This window comes from Atheta coriaria, unplaced genomic scaffold, assembly GCF_025399875.1.
Source record: "Atheta coriaria isolate IRGN ID8LTWV9N9 unplaced genomic scaffold, Caltech_Dcor_3.1 hic_scaffold_6_pilon, whole genome shotgun sequence".
In the NCBI taxonomy this organism is placed as follows: Eukaryota; Metazoa; Arthropoda; class Insecta; order Coleoptera; family Staphylinidae; genus Dalotia; species Dalotia coriaria.
The window spans coordinates 7117786-7126532 of record NW_027045448.1 but is presented as its reverse complement, the minus strand read 5'-3'; the positions used below and the strand labels follow the sequence as shown (position 1 = coordinate 7126532).

The following is an 8747-nucleotide window of genomic DNA, read 5'->3' as shown; positions in this document are numbered from 1 at the left end:
TTATCAACAAGATGGTATGTTAAACGCACAGTGTTTTAATTCAAATAATTTTCCTATGCGATAATAAACAACATCAAAAACAATAAATAATATTTTGTTTATTTTTGGTATGCATGAAAATTGCGCTGCGTAAAATTCCAGGCTCCAGGCAAAGGCGAAAGGGGTACACACACAGCAGCAAAAAGAGAACGCGGTAGGCACGGAGGTGGTACGCGCCGCCGCCGCACGCCGCCACCGCGGCGCTGACGCCGCGAGAGGCTGGGCCGCGCCAGTTGATCGCGGTCCGTCGCGTATCACGTTCGAATTGCCGCCGAGCATAAACCGCCGCCGCTGCCGCCACCACGAGGAAATATCAACCAAAAAAATTCACTTAAAAAACTGTGTCAATCAATTAATCGCATAAAATAGTGAATAAACTTAATCAAAATACAAATTATAATCTACATCAATAAATAAATGTTTTGATATGTGTGCAATTGAAATGTGTATTGATAAATGTAAGAGATGTATAAAGACATAATTGAATTTAACTTTTTATGCAAAGAAATAAACAAGTTCCACGCCGGTCGTCGTCTTGGTTCTTTTGTGTTCAACTTTGCCGTGCACAGAATTCTGAAGTGATATAAAGTGTTAAAGCCCTGAGAGGAACAACTATTTCAATAAAAACTTTTTTCGTTTTGTTGCTATAAATAAGTTTGTGATTTCTGCGAGTTCGGAACTGAAAAATTGGATTTGAACAATTCCTGAGGCGACTAATATTTTGGATACATTTTAAATTTTAGTCACGCTGGTAAGTAATTTATATTTAAATAATTCTAATGCGGCTAATATTAGTTCTCATCTTTGTAAAGCAACTCTTGAAAGTACAACTTGGCTATTGGTTAATGCCAGCCACAAAACGAATAGTCCTACAAAACGGATGAAATGAATGAGTACGCAAACGTGTTTTAATTAAATTACATACAGTTATCTAACGGTTATGTGGCGCACATCTCTTGAACTTTTTGCTCTGTATTTATTTTAATTAAATTTTCCTCGGGTTGAACTAATGTTTGATAAATTTTAATTTTCAGCGAATTTCAATAGAATCATGTATGTAATATGTAATATAAGATTTATTTTCACAAAATAGAGAATTGAATTAAAATATTTTATTTAATTGAAAATTGATCAATCAATTAGCTTTAATATGTGTTGAAATGGACTTTTTAATGACTCTAAATAATTGATGTGCAATTAACCGGAAGGGTGTAAATTCAATTATCTCATCTGATTTTGATTGGGATGAAAAAATGAGAGTAAAAATTGTATTTTGCAGCAGGTAATCAATAAGTCGTTACGTTGTTATTGCCGGCATAACATCGTTACGCGTAAAGTTCCGTTTCTTCACCTCGTTTGCAACACCAGCGCCGACATTAACACAATCATACAAATAGTTGAAAAAAGAGTGCAGAAATTGTATGAACATTTCCTGCGCACGACATCGAAGCATCGTGGCATCGGATTAGCCATTAAAGTAAAAAAATAGAAACGCACACATGCGAACATCCGCGCGCACTTCTTCTAGATTGGGTAGTTAGTTGCGCTCGGCGTCGAGGCGAGTAATGATTGATGACTTTTAAAACGTTTCCTTCATTCCGTCGCCGACGCCTGCGTCGCGAGAGGCGAAAGCTCGACGGATGTTGAAATGTTATATAACCGACCGTGTTGCCCGGCGCCTCCACTATCGTTTCCTTGCTTTTTTTTTATTAGTTTTTTGGTTTTAGCACCACCATCAGCAAAATAAATTGCTTATTTAATGTTTAGAATATAAATTTCAACCATATGTTTTAAAATTTTATATAAAATATTTAATAATATTAAAAATACTATTTTTACATTTTAAGCGTTATTTTAATTTGTGAATAGAAAAACGTGGTATAAATGTGTGAAAATTGTTATGGACACTTGGTAGATGCGTATATTACTTTGCACAGCTTAATAGTTCGTATGTAATTAATTACTGGGACGTTTCAGCCATAACGTAAATATAATAAATGATGCGTTATCGCTGCTCGACCCTATTACCAGCTCGGCGAATGTATCATCACTGCATTAATAACATCCCTTGGCTATTCCATACGATTCTGATGTGCAATATGCATGAATTTAAAGCTTATTTTGCATTCAAATGAAATTAAATTGATTTTTTTCAAATAATTTTAGGTCGAATGCGGATTAAAAACATAAAAAAATATATTTAGCTGTCTAGATAAAAAAAATCAATATTTATTTGCGTAAATATTTTTGTTATTATGTTTAGTGCAGTTTTGGTTATGTTTTGATATAAATAAATAATTTCATTATTAAAAATACATTGAATATTTAATATTTAATGTAAACATATGCAATATTAATGTCATTTTATCAATAAATGACAATTTTTATTTAATTTCAAGTTCTATTACGTGCTACAATACCAAAATTCTTTTTTTATATTTCCTGCTTGAGCTTCTGTTGATTTTTCTTATTTCCGTCTCCCATGTCCTATTCTTGTTTTTGTTTATTAGATTAAACCACTCACACACAAATCCTCGAAGCCCTTGCAGATTGACCTCCTTGCTCTTCTAACGCTGATGACATTGCGAAAGTAAACACACCGCACGATTTCCGGGAAAGCGACAAGAAGCAAAGCAGCAAATGGTGCGCGGCTTGCGGGCATCGCAGCGCGAGCAATAAATAAAACGCGTCGAATGTAGGTTAATTGGTTCTTTGACACATATTCCTCCCCGGCGTGGCGTATATCTGCGCGCGTATGCGTTATGATGGTATGTGGAGGGTGGCGGCATTTCTACGTGCAGCGGTCGAATAAATAAAGGAAGCAGAGCGAGGGCGATAAGCGCGCAGCGTGCGAAACATCAAGACGACGCTCTCGATTGCGCGATGGAACGTCAATAAAAATGTCGAAATTCGATAGAACTCGAATGATGTCGCGCTTGATTTCACGATATCATGAACACACTTATTGATACTCGAATGAAGAGTATTTCTGCAAGCGTAATTAACATATATTCGGAAAATAAACAAGGTATCAAGAGTATAAAATTATTACTTTTGAAATATATGCAAAAATATTACTTTAAACGCTTTGATATTTAAATTTTATGGTTGTGATACTTCAAAACAACAAATTTACATAAAATGCATAAAATTTCGCGTAAAACTTATCACCTTTATATTTATTTTTAAAAATTTACAAAATCGACAATTTTATTTGTTTAAATTTACGACAATTAGTGTTTATTTTATAGTCCGTGGCTCATTGTTGTAAGCGCAAACCTTAAACGTGTTCAGTCATCAGCGCCCAGCGTGTTGCACCCCATCCCTTTGTGCTAATCCGCATGCCAACATGCGTATAAGCGTACATGCTCAACATGATGTTCCGCCATGGTCGACCACCGCCAGCATCGACCACCAGCATCCGTCAGCTGGCCGTGTTGATTGATTGATTGATGTTTCGGGTATTATGACGGCGCGAAAGACTAATGTGCGCCAAGAACGAAGTACCGCGATGTCGAAAACTGCCTATAATCAGTTGTGTTACTTGGTTTGACAATAACCACCATATAGGTATTAGATAAGCGACTCAAACGACGTAAATGGCAAATCAAGTAAGTTTGGCCACGGATAATTGCGTGTGCAAGTAGATTGATTAGCATCAAAGCAGAGCACTGCGCAAACAGTATGTCAAACGATAATGTGTATCAGTATATTAAGGTAATGGTAAACACTTTGATCATTAAACATTGCTAGATATACTATTAGTGATAATTAATTATATTTTAATAAGTTATATAGTATAAGTATATCAGAATTCTGCTTTGAGGTGTCGGAGTAATGGATATAGCAATTACTATGATTGCGTTCTTGTCCACTCACGTTTGTAACACAAATATTGTGGGCGTCCAGCTAGATGCAAACGAGATTTTAGTCTGAGCGGATTTAACACGTTGTGCGGACAGTGCTTTACACCTCATCGTGTAATATTCCATTAGTTGCTTACACCTTTCACAGTAGAGGACTCATCTTTCAAAGGAATTAAATAAAAATTATTTTATTCATCAAATTAAATCAAATTTCAGCAAAAATACATTTATTCATGTTTGTAAGTTTGGTTGCAGTAAAATAAAAAATAGTTATAGTTTGTGTAGGTGTTCATAGATGGCGCTACATGTTTATAACCTATTTTATTATCTACTTATACAAAAATCAAAAATATGTGAACGAAATTTTTATGCGTTTTGAATTAAGTGTTTCATGTTTCGCTTTGTAAAGCAGCACAAAACCCTCCTTTGCGCCACTTGACTTAAATTAATAATTTGTCTTCCAAAGTGAGCACAACATCTATAAGACATTATTAATTATTATAATTAATGGCGTATCCAGGTCTGTGGTACGGCTTGCGGTCTCGGCGTTTTCGCTTCATTTGTTCTCGTGTGTGAAATACCCGATGCATCGTGCTAGCAGCCATGTTCGCCGATGCGTGTATTGTATATTATATTGTTAAATCTGCTCGAAGTACCCGGCTCGATGCCGTAAGCTTTCGGCTGGCTGGCTGTGCTGGCAGGTGGACGCGCCGGGGCGCATTCATCGCGCACGCATGATTAAAACTTAATTAATGACACCCACAGCGAACTCAATATCGTCGCCAAGCAAGCAACCACTCAAATCATACATTATGTTTACATTTAATTCGCAACAGTTAAATTTATTTAGTTGTATCTGTTTAATGTTACAATTATGAGTGAATTAATGTTGGGAATGATACAAATTTGAATTAATTTCGTGGATATTAAAGGGTTTCGAATTAAATTTAACAAAACAGGTAGTATTTGTATTTAGCTTGGTAAAACAGTCTGTTGTTATATTGGAGCACTGCCACCTGATACAGTAATTGGGTGTTCGTGAATGCCGCTTTTGTGCTGGTCCTTGTGCTGTTTAATAGTTTACAAGCGCAACTGATGTGCTGCCTATAAAACAAGGATTTGATCGAGGATGCATGAAAACGGACGGTTAATTTATGAAGAAACTTTGTACATTTTAGATGCATTAAATTTTTAAGGCATCGAAACATCAAAAATATCATAAAAATTGATTTAACCTCAAAAAAAATTTTTTTTTCTGGTAAAAATACATCGAAAAAATTGATCCAGACATTTTATATTATTTTATTCATACCTACAGACCACAAAAACAACGTGAATGGTAAAATTGTGTTGAGTTATTTCACAATTTTTTAACTTTTTGTTGGAATATTGACATGACTCTTGAAGCGATGCACAAGAGAGAAATGAAGCAGACATCACGCACACGCAGCCGCTCGCCGAATGCTGTTAGAGCCTCCATTAACTCGGAAGACTCTTTACAAAGTGTAATCACGTTTTAAATTTCTTCGCCGCACGTCAATGGCACCGCGGTGCAGAGGTGATGGTTTCGGGTGCGCCTAAACGTTCGCTATCGGGTTACACATTATAACTTGCCATTCAGAAAGTTGCGTCATTCATTCTATTAATTGACACATTTTCATCGCGTTCGTTTGCTTTCACCCTACGCCGATCTCGGCAGGAAATTTTAATGGGTCTAATAAAATTACCTACTCAACGACACATTACCGTAATGAATTGAATTATTAATCAATCGGCAATTCTGTACTATTATTAAAATGTCCTATACTCTTGCTCAAAAACACATTATTTATATTTTGTAGGTATCTTAACAATTAATTTTACGAGGAGTGCATGGACGTGATAGAAATGACGATGGTTCAGCTGGCGGAGCATTAAAGTGCTGATAATGCTCCAATAACTTAGCAAACTATTGTTGCAGAGCGGACGCAGGATGTACAAACGACTTTCCATCGCCGGCGAAGAACATAATTTCCTGAGATCACTTGCGGTGGTGGTGGTTCTGTCAGCCAGCCATGAACAAATGAGCTGCGCGTTTTTAATATCCTCGTGTGATATTTACGAATCGCGACGACTACACCGACCAAAAAAAGCATTAAAAACAGATTAAGAAAGGCGCTTGAGCACTCGATTTGCATTTGCACGCTGGCGGATCGCCGGAAAGAACAATCTGCCATTAATGATCGCGACACTTTCCGGCGTGCGACAAGCACCGCTAAGGCTGCCCGATTGCGGGGGCGTCTATTAACATTCTTAATTGTGAGGCGGAGGCGCCGGGCGATGTGCAGCGCGCATTAAATCAGAAATATGTAAATTTTACGACGCTACAGAAACAGCCAGCAAGCGTAACGATTCTTCAGCTTTGTAAATGACCTGCGAATTTGACAAATTGAAAAATTTTATAACAGATACTTATGTATTACATTCTGTAAGTTCATGTAAGTTAATTTTGCATTCGAGCGCAATTTTAAATTAAAGCACTCGAGTAAGTTCAGAAACTTGAAGCAGACTTTGACTAGCGACGCATTTAACTCAGCAAATCTCTGGAGAATTTGGTCGAATGCAAGCCTCAATGATAATCGGCGAAAATCGAACAGAATATGGAAACCGACGGCGCGTTTCCCCAAATTTACGTCCGCCGCGTTCACCAGCACATGCTAGTCGCCTGCACAGGTAGCTGTGCGTGGTGCGCTGGTGAAGGAAACTTGCAAATTGTTCCAATTCTCGGCAAGTACATTATTGAATCGATTAAGCCAGCGTTATCGCGACCGCAGTCGCCGAGTTAAGTTAATTAGCGATTGGCGGAAGTCGTGCCAAGGAATTGAAAATGAGGCTGAACAAAAAAGTACGTCGATTCGCATTGGGATTAAAATACGATTTTTATTGCGACGCACATGGAATTCTGATGAAAACACAGTTTATTATTGACCTTTGAACCTTTAGATGGAGCCACATATCAACCGATGTGCGAATTTCGATTTTTGAGACAAGAAGCAGTCGTTGCACGAGCCAAATAGTGGTAATGCTCGTACAATTTTCGGTTTAACGCTGACAAAAGGAGGCTATTCGGCAAGGGGCATATATTTACTGTGTGTGGATTTTCCGCCCGTTCGATACACACATATGGATGGGGTTAGGCGAACAAATCCCAGAGTTGGCCGGTGACCAAATCGTGTAGTTTTCGTATTATTTTTTATTTATTCCGGTCTTATATTCCGTTATATTCCGGTGCCAGCCGCAGGGCGACTCCCATCACTGCTGTCCGCCGACGAAAATAAACAAAATTTATTTATATTAATTACGATTTTTTCGATTTCGTCTTTTCATCAAAAGCAGAAATATTTATTAAACCCACACAAATTATTACATTCATTAAATAAGGCATAACGAAATGCAAATTAATTTTCCAGGAGGTTATGAAAATTTTATACACCTACTAACAATTAAAAATTTATTATCAAAACAGGCTAGTAATGTTCATATTGTAGGGAACAAAGCAACAACGCAAAAGATGCGTTTGAGTCACATGTGTGTATGTGAGTACAATAATTAATAAAACCCGGTCGCCTAGTGCGCAGCCCATCTACCTACATATTCTCATTGTCCTCTCGGCGTCCTCATCGTCCTTGCGCTCATGTGTTCATATTCATAAACGTCCTTTACGATGGCCTTCTTTGCATCATCACACATCTCATAACCTGTTTGTGCGTCTCTGTCCTTCAGCATTTCAGTTCTTACATACGCGGGTGGATTCGATACTGGCGCCCGCATGATTGCTCCCGGGATGTAAGCAAAAGTGTAAGCGGGGGTGGACGTAATGGTGATGTGGTAATGGCGCGCGCTCATCGCCACCGCTCGTAAACTTCGTTTGCTCCAATTCGTGAATTTCTATTAAAATTGAACATTTCGCTGTTTTGCGTGTCAGTTTGTATTATGATTATTCATAATTGCATTTCGGATCGTAATTTTAACCATGCGGAAGATACAAATTAGAAATAAATTAATTATTATTTATTAATACGCATTACTAATAAGTATTTATGAATTTAATTTAAAATAAACATAATTTTTTATATCGTTTTTTTTTGGATTTTTTTCCCGATTAATTTAGTGTTTGTTGTTTTATTAGACGTAATTGTGATTCATGATACGTTTTTATATTTATTAAACGTGCCTTATATGATTATGACGCACCGGTTCACATGCATGCTGCTTTGATGTCGTCAATTTAACATCCTGCTTTATGGACAGCAAAAGGTTGTAAAAGCTTTATATTAGCGAGCTTTATACGCGCGTCAAGTTGATACGCCCAATGAGCAACGAGTTATGAGCGAATTACAACAAAAAACATATTAGATCTTATCATGATTTTTTTTCTCCTCCGAATAAATTCCGTTTAATTGAATTCTGATTGCACTCGGCTTAATAAAGTGGTATTAAAGTTCCTTTAGACTAGTTCCGACCTCTCGACTATTTTGATGAAAATTCTTCTTTTTTCACTAACGCACACAAAACGGGAATGTTTTCCACGATCTGGTTGCTAAATGAACAAAAGATTTTTATTAAAATTTCATAAAGCGCATAAGCCCCCCGCTTGTGGATTCTGCACCAGCACTCATCCATGATGGCTGGATATAGGGTGAGCAGATGATAGGCGTGGGATGGATACTGGCACCGGCGAAATGCATTTCGTATGAAATTGGAAGCTAAGTGAAGAAACCTTATACCGTGAACGCAACTACTACATTATTCAAAATCGCTTCGGGCCGCACGGTTCAACCGACTTCCATCTGGACTTCCATC

The 8747-nt window shown here is 37.4% G+C and overlaps 1 protein-coding gene across 2 annotated transcripts in view; it reads left to right on the top strand.

Moving 5' to 3' along the window:
- The first annotated feature begins 289 nt into the window (after positions 1–289).
- LOC135794300 (limbic system-associated membrane protein-like) overlaps positions 290–8747 on the top strand; it is a 76488-nt gene continuing 68030 nt past the window's right edge. For both annotated transcript variants that reach the window (XM_065305526.1, XM_065305525.1), the window contains exon 1: positions 290–790. The gene's annotated coding sequence lies outside the window, so the exon portion shown is untranslated. The remainder of the gene's footprint in view (positions 791–8747) is intronic.